Source organism: Panulirus ornatus, chromosome 14, assembly GCF_036320965.1.
Source record: "Panulirus ornatus isolate Po-2019 chromosome 14, ASM3632096v1, whole genome shotgun sequence".
Classification (NCBI taxonomy): domain Eukaryota; kingdom Metazoa; phylum Arthropoda; class Malacostraca; order Decapoda; family Palinuridae; genus Panulirus; species Panulirus ornatus.
Genome location: NC_092237.1, coordinates 2,764,874 through 2,779,873, shown reverse-complemented (window position 1 = coordinate 2,779,873; position 15,000 = coordinate 2,764,874). Strand labels below are relative to the sequence as shown.

Sequence of the window (15,000 nt, the reverse complement as noted above, 5' to 3'; positions counted from 1 at the left end):
AAATGGGGTCATTTTGCGTTCGTTCTCGATAAAACAAGATGAAAAAAAACATAAAGTCATTAATCAAAAGCGTAAGATTCTCTCACTGTGCTTTAAGAAGGAACAAAATACACAAAGACACTTTGGTCAGAAATCAATCAGTCACGGATTATCTTACAAAGATAACAACACATTTAAGAAGATATCTTGGTATAAAGATAACAACACATTAAAGAAGATATCTTGGTATAAAGATAACAACACATTTAAGAAGATATCTTGGTATAAAGATAACAACACATTAAAGAAGATATCTTGGTATAAAGATAACAACACATTTAAGAAGATATTTTGGTATAAAGATAACTCATTTAAGATATCTTGGTATAAGATAACTCATTTAAGATATCTTGGTATAAAGACACCAGGAAACAGTTACCGTTTCTCTGATGGCGTTCTAGTAATTTCACTTCATCAGATATAATGATAAGATAATTATGGTTTAATGACCCCAGGGTTGCGTAATTATAGCTTAATGACCAACGTGGCGGGTAATTAGAATAAAACATTTGAATGTCGGTAATATTACGTTTGAGGTTACCTTCTTGACACATCCAACCATGTTACGTCATACACAAGTTACGATTTGAAGCATCCGAGCACGACGAACGAGCCCTGGGCACGAGGGACGAGCCCTAGGCACGACGTGCGAGCCCTGAGCACGACGGACGAGCCCTGGGCACGACGTACGAGCCCTGAGCACGACGTACGAGCCCTGAGCACGACGGACAAGCCCTGAGCACGACGTACGAGCCCTGAGCACGACGGACGAGCCCTGAGCACGACGTACGAGCCCTGAGCACGACGGACGAGCCCTGAGCACAACGGACGAGCCCTGAGTATGATGGCCTGGCGATTGACCCAACCTGTCTGGGGTCAGGTCAGTGACCACTAACTGAACAAGGGGATCCCCCTCCCCCCCCCCCCACACACACACACAAGGGATGACTGGCCGACCTACCCGAGGAAGGGCAGGGGCGTGGCCAGTAGCCCGGTGACGTCATTTCTCAACACTGTCTAGGAACTGTGATTTTGCTGGCGCGCGCTCGCGCGCGTGTGTGTGTGCGTGTGTGTGTGAGTGTGTGTGTGTGTGTGTGTGTGTGTGTGTGTGTGTGTGTGTGTGTGCAAATTCATGAATTTCTTTCTCCCGGTATTCATACTTTGCTAAATATATACACAATGTCTGTATTCTTGTATACACGAAAAATATTTATACTTAGAAATTCTAAGTTGGTGTTGAGAAGGTTTTTTTTTTACCGCATATTCAGTAGAGCCTCGGGTGGGGGCGGGGGGGCGGGGGGTTCCCTTGGAAAGGCTTCGCTTATTTCGTGAGTGGAGCTGGAGCCCAGCTGTAGGGAGGTGTACACACTCCCACGATGGTGGAGGGGAAAAAGAATATGGACGTAGTCCCCGTATCTATTTTTTACCCCCCAGTGATGTTGTTCCTTCCATACATTCATTCATTCCTTCACTCATACATTCATTCATTCCTTCACTCATACATTCATTCATTCCTTCACTCATACATTCATTCATTCCTTCACTCATACATTCATTCATTCCTTCACCCATACATTCATTCATTCCTTCACTCATATATTCATTCATTCCTTCACTCATACATTCATTCATTCCTTCACCCATACATTCATTCCTTCACTCATACATTCATTCATTCCTTCACTCATACAGTCACGAGTGTGACGACACATGCAGTGAGGGACGTGTGTTACCAAACATTCTGTGTCACACGTCCGGATGTGTGACATCAATACAATCATCATCTTTCCCGTCGTGACATTTTCTACAGCAAGTCCTGCAAAACGGCTTCGTTCCAGGCTGTGAGGCTCCTCCAGTGGCTTCCACAGGAAGGTCCTCAGGTGGTGTAGTGTAAGAGACACCTCAAGTGGCTTCAACGGGTCGCGGGGCTCGATCGGTTCCGGCAGAAGGTTCACATGAAAGAGGAGGTCGAGGCCTCAAGACGATTCGAATGGTTTCAACAAGAGGTTCCTTCGAAGGTCGAACTCGATGGTTCAAGATACTTTAAGCGTTTTCGACAAGGAAGGTTTTCCTTGAAGGTTTAGTTCAAGACTTTGAAACACTTCGAGCGGCTTCGATAGGTGTAATTCGAGGTACTTCGAGCAGCCTTGAGGACGTCAGATATTGTCGTACGCCTCCAGGAATATACACCATGAGCGACCTGGTGCAGTAACACGCCCTCAGGAAGTAGGGAACTTCGTCTCAGTCCGTAACAAGTTCAGAGGAAGTGAACAAAACTTCGACGTACTTTCGTCACCAACTTCGGCGAGGACTCCGTCGTCGACTTCCACGACTAACTCGTAGAAGAAGAAACAATTCCCGGCAACGTTTGTCCATTTCGAGGAACGGGAAAAAATTTTTGCCCCGAGCGGCCGAAGTGGCCAGGTGAATGACGAAAATGGTCGTACGATGGTCGTCAGTGTGAGGGAGAAGATTGGCGTCGCTGTTGACCAGATTACAAAATAAAAAGAGATATTTTCTGGTCAGTCAACTCACATCTTGAAGAAATAATAAGAACTTACACCGAATCCTGGAAGCAGTTCAGGGGAACAGAGGGAGAATTTCCGCCTGTGTGGAAACCATTTTAGAGAAGGAGGGTCTGGCTTCCCTCTCCACTAGACTTGGCCGTGTTTTGTTAGACGGCACCGGCCCTGCCTGCCAGGGTGGCAGAGCCACTCCAACCTGCAGGCCAGGTACATGGGGGAGGAGGGTCGTCATGGGGTCGTAGCGGTGGGAAGGAGGTCTTTATGGGTCTGTTATTGTCGTGCGAGGGAAGTCGTTGTGGCGGAAGGTAAGTCGTGCTGTGGTTATTGTGAGGGTCGGCCTCCCCAGCGGCGTCTCCAGACCTCATTGTTGGGGAGAAGTTATGTTGGGGTATGGTGGAGGGAGTGAGGGGGGGGGGAGGTATGGTGGAGGGAGTGAGGGGGGGGAGGTATGGTGGAGGGAGTGGTGGGGGGGAGGGGGGGGGAGAAGGCTTTCCATAAGAGAAGAGGAAGGAATGAGGAGGACAGGAAGGAGGAGAGGAGGAGGTGGAGGAGGAGGAGGTTCCCTTACCCCGCGTGGTCCTGCTCCACCCGGACACACACACAGGCGTCTCTGACGAGTTGACATATCCACTTGTGTCACCAGTCAAAGAAGGAACATAACGTTGCCATGTCCTGCCATGGTAGAGGTGATGTTGCCACACATTGCCGTGGTAGGTTGATGCTGCCATAGTAACACGGTAAGGTAAGTGATGTTGCCATATCTTGCTATGGTATGGCGATGATGTCATCATATTTTCACTACAGGGATGCTGTCGCCATAGTTTGCCACGTAACGCGGCAATGTCGCTATATCTTGCCCAGGTATTGGAGGGAGTCAACATATCTTGCCATGTTGTGATGAGGTATGAGGGATGAGGTCGCCTACATATTCATGAGGGATGAGGTCAGGCAAAAGGCATTAGATGCAGAGGTCGCCACGCGGTGGTACAACCCTCGGAATATCCCCGGAAAAGGGGCGAGGCCAGAAAATAAAGGAAAAAAAAATTACATAAAGAGAAGAGAAGGAGAGAGAGAAGAAGAGAAAAGGGGGAAGAGAGAGAGAGAGAGAGAGAGAGAAAGGGAGAGGAGGGAGGAAGGGGACATAAGGGGTGTTGTGTCTATGTGAAGGTATGTGATACGTGGTGTACCTATGTGAAGGTATGTGATACGTAGTGTACCTATGTGAAGGGGCTAATGTGGAAATAAAGTATGCGTTGCGAAAAGTTTTTGATGAAGGATTAACATGGGGAGATGAAGGATTAACATGGGGAGATGAAGGATTAACATGGGGAGATGAAGGATTAACATGGGGAGATGAAGGATTAACATGGGGAGATGAAGGATTATCATAGGGAGATGAAGGATTAACATGGGGAGATGAAGGATTAACATGGGGAGATGAAGGATTATCATAGGGAGATGAAGGATTAACATGGGGAGATGAAGGATTATCATAGGGAGATGAAGGATTAACATGGGGAGATGAAGGATTATCATAGGGAGATGAAGGATTAACATGGGGAGATGAAGGATTAACATGGGGAGATGAAGGATTAACATGGGGAGATGAAGGATTAACATGGGGAGATGAAGGATTAACATGGGGAGATGAAGGATTATCATAGGGAGATGAAGGATTAACATGGGGAGATGAAGGATTATCATAGGGAGATGAAGGATTAACATGGGGAGATGAAGGATTAACATGGGGAGATGAAGGATTAACATGGGGAGATGAAGGATTAACATGGGGAGATGAAGGATTAACATGGGGAGATGAAGGATTATCATAGGGAGATGAAGGATTATCATAGGGAGATGAAGGATTAACATGGGGAGATGAAGGATTATCATAGGGAGATGAAGGATTATCATAGGGAGATGAAGGATTATCATAGGGAGATGAAGGATTATCATAGGGAGATGAAGGATTATCATAGGGAGATGAAGGATTATCATAGGGAGATGAAGGATTAACATGGGGAGATGAAGGATTATCATAGGGAGATGAAGGATTATCATAGGGAGATGAAGGATTATCATAGGGAGATGAAGGATTAACATGGGGAGATGAAGGATTAACATGGGGAGATGAAGGATTAACATGGGGAGATGAAGGATTATCATAGGGAGATGAAGGATTATCATAGGGAGATGAAGGATTAACATGGGGAGATGAAGGATTATCATAGGGAGATGAAGGATTATCATAGGGAGATGAAGGATTATCATAGGGAGATGAAGGATTATCATAGGGAGATGAAGGATTAACATGGGGAGATGAAGGATTAACATGGGGAGATGAAGGATTATCATAGGGAGATGAAGGATTATCATAGGGAGATGAAGGATTATCATAGGGAGATGAAGGATTATCATAGGGAGATGAAGGATTATCATAGGGAGATGAAGGATTATCATAGGGAGATGAAGGATTATCATAGGGAGATGAAGGATTATCATAGGGAGATGAAGGATTATCATAGGGAGATGAAGGATTATCATAGGGAGATGAAGGATTATCATAGGGAGATGAAGGATTATCATAGGGAGATGAAGGATTATCATAGGGAGATGAAGGATTATCATAGGGAGATGAAGGATTATCATAGGGAGATGAAGGATTATCATAGGGAGATGAAGGATTATCATAGGGAGATGAAGGATTATCATAGGGAGATGAAGGATTAACATGGGGAGATGAAGGATTAACATGGGGAGATGAAGGATTATCATAGGGAGATGAAGGATTAACATGGGGAGATGAAGGATTAACATGGGGAGATGAAGGATTATCATAGGGAGATGAAGGATTAACATGGGGAGATGAAGGATTATCATAGGGAGATGAAGGATTATCATAGGGAGATGAAGGATTATCATAGGGAGATGAAGGATTATCATAGGGAGATGAAGGATTATCATAGGGAGATGAAGGATTATCATAGGGAGATGAAGGATTATCATAGGGAGATGAAGGATTATCATAGGGAGATGAAGGATTAACATGGGGAGATGAAGGATTAACATGGGGAGATGAAGGATTAACATGGGGAGATGAAGGATTAACATGGGGAGATGAAGGATTAACATGGGGAGATGAAGGATTAACATGGGGAGATGAAGGATTAACATGGGGAGATGAAGGATTAACATGGGGAGATGAAGGATTAACATGGGGAGATGAAGGATTAACATGGGGAGATGAAGGATTAACATGGGGAGATGAAGGATTATCATAGGGAGATGAAGGATTATCATAGGGAGATGAAGGATTAACATGGGGAGATGAAGGATTATCATAGGGAGATGAAGGATTAACATGGGGAGATGAAGGATTAACATGGGGAGATGAAGGATTAACATGGGGAGATGAAGGATTATCATAGGGAGATGAAGGATTATCATAGGGAGATGAAGGATTATCATAGGGAGATGAAGGATTAACATGGGGAGATGAAGGATTAACATGGGGAGATGAAGGATTAACATGGGGAGATGAAGGATTATCATAGGGAGATGAAGGATTATCATAGGGAGATGAAGGATTATCATAGGGAGATGAAGGATTAACATGGGGAGATGAAGGATTATCATAGGGAGATGAAGGATTATCATAGGGAGATGAAGGATTAACATGGGGAGATGAAGGATTATCATAGGGAGATGAAGGATTATCATAGGGAGATGAAGGATTATCATAGGGAGATGAAGGATTATCATAGGGAGATGAAGGATTAACATGGGGAGATGAAGGATTAACATGGGGAGATGAAGGATTATCATAGGGAGATGAAGGATTATCATAGGGAGATGAAGGATTATCATAGGGAGATGAAGGATTATCATAGGGAGATGAAGGATTAACATGGGGAGATGAAGGATTAACATGGGGAGATGAAGGATTAACATGGGGAGATGAAGGATTAACATGGGGAGATGAAGGATTATCATAGGGAGATGAAGGATTAACATGGGGAGATGAAGGATTATCATAGGGAGATGAAGGATTATCATAGGGAGATGAAGGATTAACATGGGGAGATGAAGGATTAACATGGGGAGATGAAGGATTATCATAGGGAGATGAAGGATTAACATGGGGAGATGAAGGATTAACATGGGGAGATGAAGGATTAACATGGGGAGATGAAGGATTAACATGGGGAGATGAAGGATTAACATGGGGAGATGAAGGATTAACATGGGGAGATGAAGGATTAACATGGGGAGATGAAGGATTAACATGGGGAGATGAAGGATTATCATAGGGAGATGAAGGATTAACATGGGGAGATGAAGGATTAACATGGGGAGATGAAGGATTATCATAGGGAGATGAAGGATTATCATAGGGAGATGAAGGATTAACATGGGGAGATGAAGGATTAACATGGGGAGATGAAGGATTATCATAGGGAGATGAAGGATTATCATAGGGAGATGAAGGATTATCATAGGGAGATGAAGGATTATCATAGGGAGATGAAGGATTATCATAGGGAGATGAAGGATTAACATGGGGAGATGAAGGATTAACATGGGGAGATGAAGGATTAACATGGGGAGATGAAGGATTATCATAGGGAGATGAAGGATTATCATAGGGAGATGAAGGATTAACATGGGGAGATGAAGGATTATCATAGGGAGATGAAGGATTAACATGGGGAGATGAAGGATTATCATAGGGAGATGAAGGATTAACATGGGGAGATGAAGGATTAACATGGGGAGATGAAGGATTATCATAGGGAGATGAAGGATTAACATGGGGAGATGAAGGATTATCATAGGGAGATGAAGGATTATCATAGGGAGATGAAGGATTATCATAGGGAGATGAAGGATTATCATAGGGAGATGAAGGATTAACATGGGGAGATGAAGGATTATCATAGGGAGATGAAGGATTATCATAGGGAGATGAAGGATTAACATGGGGAGATGAAGGATTATCATAGGGAGATGAAGGATTATCATAGGGAGATGAAGGATTAACATGGGGAGATGAAGGATTAACATGGGGAGATGAAGGATTAACATGGGGAGATGAAGGATTATCATAGGGAGATGAAGGATTATCATAGGGAGATGAAGGATTAACATGGGGAGATGAAGGATTAACATGGGGAGATGAAGGATTATCATAGGGAGATGAAGGATTATCATAGGGAGATGAAGGATTAACATGGGGAGATGAAGGATTATCATAGGGAGATGAAGGATTATCATAGGGAGATGAAGGATTATCATAGGGAGATGAAGGATTAACATGGGGAGATGAAGGATTATCATAGGGAGATGAAGGATTATCATAGGGAGATGAAGGATTAACATGGGGAGATGAAGGATTATCATAGGGAGATGAAGGATTATCATAGGGAGATGAAGGATTAACATGGGGAGATGAAGGATTAACATGGGGAGATGAAGGATTAACATGGGGAGATGAAGGATTAACATGGGGAGATGAAGGATTATCATAGGGAGATGAAGGATTATCATAGGGAGATGAAGGATTAACATGGGGAGATGAAGGATTATCATAGGGAGATGAAGGATTATCATAGGGAGATGAAGGATTATCATAGGGAGATGAAGGATTAACATGGGGAGATGAAGGATTATCATAGGGAGATGAAGGATTATCATAGGGAGATGAAGGATTAACATGGGGAGATGAAGGATTAACATGGGGAGATGAAGGATTAACATGGGGAGATGAAGGATTAACATGGGGAGATGAAGGATTAACATGGGGAGATGAAGGATTAACATGGGGAGATGAAGGATTAACATGGGGAGATGAAGGATTATCATAGGGAGATGAAGGATTATCATAGGGAGATGAAGGATTATCATAGGGAGATGAAGGATTATCATAGGGAGATGAAGGATTATCATAGGGAGATGAAGGATTATCATAGGGAGATGAAGGATTATCATAGGGAGATGAAGGATTATCATAGGGAGATGAAGGATTAACATGGGGAGATGAAGGATTAACATGGGGAGATGAAGGATTAACATGGGGAGATGAAGGATTAACATGGGGAGATGAAGGATTATCATAGGGAGATGAAGGATTATCATAGGGAGATGAAGGATTAACATGGGGAGATGAAGGATTAACATGGGGAGATGAAGGATTATCATAGGGAGATGAAGGATTATCATAGGGAGATGAAGGATTATCATAGGGAGATGAAGGATTAACATGGGGAGATGAAGGATTAACATGGGGAGATGAAGGATTATCATAGGGAGATGAAGGATTATCATAGGGAGATGAAGGATTATCATAGGGAGATGAAGGATTATCATAGGGAGATGAAGGATTATCATAGGGAGATGAAGGATTATCATAGGGAGATGAAGGATTATCATAGGGAGATGAAGGATTATCATAGGGAGATGAAGGATTAACATGGGGAGATGAAGGATTAACATGGGGAGATGAAGGATTAACATGGGGAGATGAAGGATTATCATAGGGAGATGAAGGATTATCATAGGGAGATGAAGGATTATCATAGGGAGATGAAGGATTATCATAGGGAGATGAAGGATTATCATAGGGAGATGAAGGATTATCATAGGGAGATGAAGGATTAACATGGGGAGATGAAGGATTATCATAGGGAGATGAAGGATTAACATGGGGAGATGAAGGATTAACATGGGGAGATGAAGGATTAACATGGGGAGATGAAGGATTATCATAGGGAGATGAAGGATTAACATGGGGAGATGAAGGATTATCATAGGGAGATGAAGGATTAACATGGGGAGATGAAGGATTAACATGGGGAGATGAAGGATTAACATGGGGAGATGAAGGATTAACATGGGGAGATGAAGGATTATCATAGGGAGATGAAGGATTAACATGGGGAGATGAAGGATTATCATAGGGAGATGAAGGATTATCATAGGGAGATGAAGGATTATCATAGGGAGATGAAGGATTATCATAGGGAGATGAAGGATTAACATGGGGAGATGAAGGATTATCATAGGGAGATGAAGGATTATCATAGGGAGATGAAGGATTATCATAGGGAGATGAAGGATTAACATGGGGAGATGAAGGATTATCATAGGGAGATGAAGGATTATCATAGGGAGATGAAGGATTATCATAGGGAGATGAAGGATTATCATAGGGAGATGAAGGATTATCATAGGGAGATGAAGGATTATCATAGGGAGATGAAGGATTATCATAGGGAGATGAAGGATTATCATAGGGAGATGAAGGATTATCATAGGGAGATGAAGGATTATCATAGGGAGATGAAGGATTAACATGGGGAGATGAAGGATTATCATAGGGAGATGAAGGATTAACATGGGGAGATGAAGGATTATCATAGGGAGATGAAGGATTAACATGGGGAGATGAAGGATTATCATAGGGAGATGAAGGATTATCATAGGGAGATGAAGGATTATCATAGGGAGATGAAGGATTATCATAGGGAGATGAAGGATTATCATAGGGAGATGAAGGATTATCATAGGGAGATGAAGGATTAACATGGGGAGATGAAGGATTATCATAGGGAGATGAAGGATTAACATGGGGAGATGAAGGATTATCATAGGGAGATGAAGGATTAACATGGGGAGATGAAGGATTAACATGGGGAGATGAAGGATTATCATAGGGAGATGAAGGATTAACATGGGGAGATGAAGGATTAACATGGGGAGATGAAGGATTAACATGGGGAGATGAAGGATTAACATGGGGAGATGAAGGATTAACATGGGGAGATGAAGGATTAACATGGGGAGATGAAGGATTAACATGGGGAGATGAAGGATTATCATAGGGAGATGAAGGATTATCATAGGGAGATGAAGGATTAACATGGGGAGATGAAGGATTAACATGGGGAGATGAAGGATTATCATAGGGAGATGAAGGATTAACATGGGGAGATGAAGGATTATCATAGGGAGATGAAGGATTATCATAGGGAGATGAAGGATTAACATGGGGAGATGAAGGATTAACATGGGGAGATGAAGGATTATCATAGGGAGATGAAGGATTATCATAGGGAGATGAAGGATTAACATGGGGAGATGAAGGATTAACATGGGGAGATGAAGGATTAACATGGGGAGATGAAGGATTAACATGGGGAGATGAAGGATTATCATAGGGAGATGAAGGATTATCATAGGGAGATGAAGGATTAACATGGGGAGATGAAGGATTAACATGGGGAGATGAAGGATTAACATGGGGAGATGAAGGATTAACATGGGGAGATGAAGGATTATCATAGGGAGATGAAGGATTATCATAGGGAGATGAAGGATTATCATAGGGAGATGAAGGATTAACATGGGGAGATGAAGGATTAACATGGGGAGATGAAGGATTAACATGGGGAGATGAAGGATTAACATGGGGAGATGAAGGATTAACATGGGGAGATGAAGGATTAACATGGGGAGATGAAGGATTAACATGGGGAGATGAAGGATTAACATGGGGAGATGAAGGATTATCATAGGGAGATGAAGGATTATCATAGGGAGATGAAGGATTATCATAGGGAGATGAAGGATTATCATAGGGAGATGAAGGATTAACATGGGGAGATGAAGGATTAACATGGGGAGATGAAGGATTATCATAGGGAGATGAAGGATTAACATGGGGAGATGAAGGATTATCATAGGGAGATGAAGGATTAACATGGGGAGATGAAGGATTATCATAGGGAGATGAAGGATTATCATAGGGAGATGAAGGATTAACATGGGGAGATGAAGGATTATCATAGGGAGATGAAGGATTATCATAGGGAGATGAAGGATTATCATAGGGAGATGAAGGATTAACATGGGGAGATGAAGGATTAACATGGGGAGATGAAGGATTATCATAGGGAGATGAAGGATTATCATAGGGAGATGAAGGATTAACATGGGGAGATGAAGGATTAACATGGGGAGATGAAGGATTAACATGGGGAGATGAAGGATTAACATGGGGAGATGAAGGATTAACATGGGGAGATGAAGGATTATCATAGGGAGATGAAGGATTAACATGGGGAGATGAAGGATTATCATAGGGAGATGAAGGATTAACATGGGGAGATGAAGGATTAACATGGGGAGATGAAGGATTAACATGGGGAGATGAAGGATTAACATGGGGAGATGAAGGATTAACATGGGGAGATGAAGGATTAACATGGGGAGATGAAGGATTATCATAGGGAGATGAAGGATTAACATGGGGAGATGAAGGATTAACATGGGGAGATGAAGGATTAACATAGGGAGATGAAGGATTAACATGGGGAGATGAAGGATTATCATAGGGAGATGAAGGATTAACATGGGGAGATGAAGGATTAACATGGGGAGATGAAGGATTATCATAGGGAGATGAAGGATTAACATGGGGAGATGAAGGATTAACATGGGGAGATGAAGGATTATCATAGGGAGATGAAGGATTAACATGGGGAGATGAAAGATTAGCAAGAGAAGCCCATGACAATATCTGAAAGAAATAAAAGTAAAAAAATGACGAGATGAGAGAGAGAGAGAGAGAGAGAGAGAGAGAGAGAGAGAGAGAGAGAGAGAGAGAGAGAGAGAGAGAGAGAGAGACTCTCTCACACTTAACACATCACTTTGACTTCCACACAGCGTGAGGGTGAAGACGTCTGGGACTTTTTCCCAAGACAGACAGATGGTTGGGATACACGACATCCCAGACGACGACCAGGAGCGTCCCGTCTCGCTCCCAGCATGGGAAAACATAACGCGAGGCTCGTCCTGCCCAGAGGGTGTGGTCGTACCTCACAGGTGGTGTGGTCGTACCTCACAGGTGGTGTGGTCGTACCTCACAGGTGGTGTGGTCGTACCTCACAGATGGTGTGGTCGTACCTCACATGTGGTGTGGTCGTACCTCACAGGTGGTGTGGTCGTACCTCACAGGTGGTGTGGTCGTACCTCACAGATGGTGTGGTCGTACCTCACAGGTGGTGTGGTCGTACCTCACAGATGGTGTGGTCGTACCTCACAGGTGGTGTGGTCGTACCTCACAGGTGGTGTGGTCGTACCTCACAGGTGGTATGGTCGTACCTCACAGATGGTGTGGTCGTACCTCACAGATGGTGTGGTCGTACCTCACAGATGGTGTGGTCGTACCTCACAGACGGTGTGGGGGTCGCATTCCGTAGATGGTGTAAGGGTCGCATCCAACAGATGGTGTGGGGGTCGTATCCCACAGATGGTTTTGGGGTCGTATCCCACAGATGGTGAGGGGGGTCGTATCCCACAGATGGTGTTGGGGTCGTATCCCACAGATGGTGTTGGGGTCGTACTCCACAGATGGAGTGGGGGGGTCATCTTCACAGATGGGAGCCACTAAGTGTCAAGTCTTTAAGACGACCCAAGTGTGCATCAAGTCTGTGTTAGGATGTACGACCACAACGACCTTCTAAACACGACAGTACGAGCCTTGACCACGTTGCTACGACGTTTGAAAACGACCCCACAGTATGATGATCTGTCTGGCCAGTGTTACCAACGCCCTCTAACGCACTCAAGAAAAACCCTCTATTGGACTGTGTGTAAGTAAGAAACGCACTCTTTATCCCTTTCTTAGGAAGGTACGTGTTCTCGAACGCACTCTATTTTCCTTCTAAGTCAAGGTTGACCTCTGAGTGTGTGCTAATGACCCACATTAAACAATCAGCCAATTAGATGTCTTCATTAATCAACTCGGGAGAAGTTTTTCAACGACCAAAATATTTTCAGAGTAGAATTCTTGAACTGACTGGTGGAGTCCTGGCTGGAGGTCAGAGGTGGAGGCCTGAGTGCAATCCCAAGGTGGAAGGCTGAGTGGAATTCAAGAGTGGAAGTCAGGGATACAGCAACATGACGAAGGTTTGTGTTTTAACAATTTAATGAGACACACGACGTAGACTTTCCCCAAAAAAACAAAACTAACAGTTTTTTTCTCTCAATTTTTTTTTTTGCACCTTAGGAAAGCTTTATCAAGGTCTCATTTGCATAATAAGCCTTGACATATTTGCATAACCATAAAAAATCTACGTATCGAGCAAATATTTCACACAAATCTTTAGGAATTTCATGTCTGCATAACTTCCAAAACAAAATTTCCACTGTGGTTTAAAAGTGATAATAAATGTAAGATAAAGTAAAAATATCTATCTATCTATCCATCTATCTACCTATATATCTATCTGTCTGTTCATAAATGCCAAAAATACAATATTCAGTTTAAAGTACATAATTCTCTCCACCTCTTTCCCACATCCCCACCATGAAAAGAAAAAAAGGAACATATAAATATAACGTTTCTCTCTTCCCAAAGATTCTCTAAACCTTTGAAACATGACCCAGATATAAGGTTTCTCCCCCCCCCCCCCAACCTACAGATCCCCTGCACCACTGGAATGTAACCCTGACGTAGAATTTCTCTCTCCTAGAAATCGTCTAAAGCTCTGGAAATATAACCTTGATATAAAGTCTCTCTCTTGTAGCAAACCAGGAATCTCTGCACTGTAACCCTGATGTACGGATTCTCTCTCTCTCTCTCTCTCTCTCTCTCTCTCTCTCTCTCTCTCTCTCTCTCTCTCTCTCTCTCTCTTTCTCTCTCTCTCTCTCAGAGTATACGTAAAAAGCTGCTTCACGAACACAGGTGGTTCCTGGGCAACAGCTGGATTTACTACAACAGCTGGTGTATGAAAAACAGTTGGTTCTACTTGAACAGCTGGTCCCACTATACAGCTACTTAATTACTAAAACAGTTGATTGTACTTGAACAGGTGGTTCAGCAGTATATAAACCGGTTCCACTGGAACAGCTGATTTAACAGTAGAACAGCTGATTCAGTATGTGTACACTGGCATCATACACACACACACACACACACACACACACACACTGTGGTGAGAGAGAGAGAGAGAGAGAGAGAGAGAGAGAGAGAGAGAGAGAGAGAGAGAGAGAGAGAGAGAGAGAGAGAGAGAGAGAGAGAGAGTTCAATTAGTCTTTCCAAAATGTTGATAAGAAATTTTTAATATTTGACTTCAACACAAATTTGTCAAGTTGAGTTTCATAAAGGAGTAAAGTGTTGCGGACTCCATGTATCACCCATCACATGACAACATGACATGACTGTGTGTGTGTGTGTGTGTGTGTGTGTGTATGTGTGTGTGTGTGTGTGTATGTGTGTGTGTGTGTGTGTGTGTGTGTGTGTGTGTGTGTGTGTGTGTGTGTGTTCTAATCCTTAAGTGTTTGGTTAAAGATCATATATTCACACGGAAAGGTCGTACCGTCGTGCTCAAGGGTCGTGCCGTCGTGCTCAAAGGTCGTACCGTCGTGCTCAAGG

General features: G+C 43.3%; 1 protein-coding gene across 1 annotated transcript in view; it reads right to left on the bottom strand.

Annotated features, from left to right (window-relative positions):
- LOC139753163 (transient receptor potential-gamma protein-like) overlaps window positions 1–15,000 on the bottom strand; it is a 479,099-nt gene that overhangs the window by 392,973 nt on the left and 71,126 nt on the right. The gene's annotated exons all lie outside the window — the stretch shown is intronic.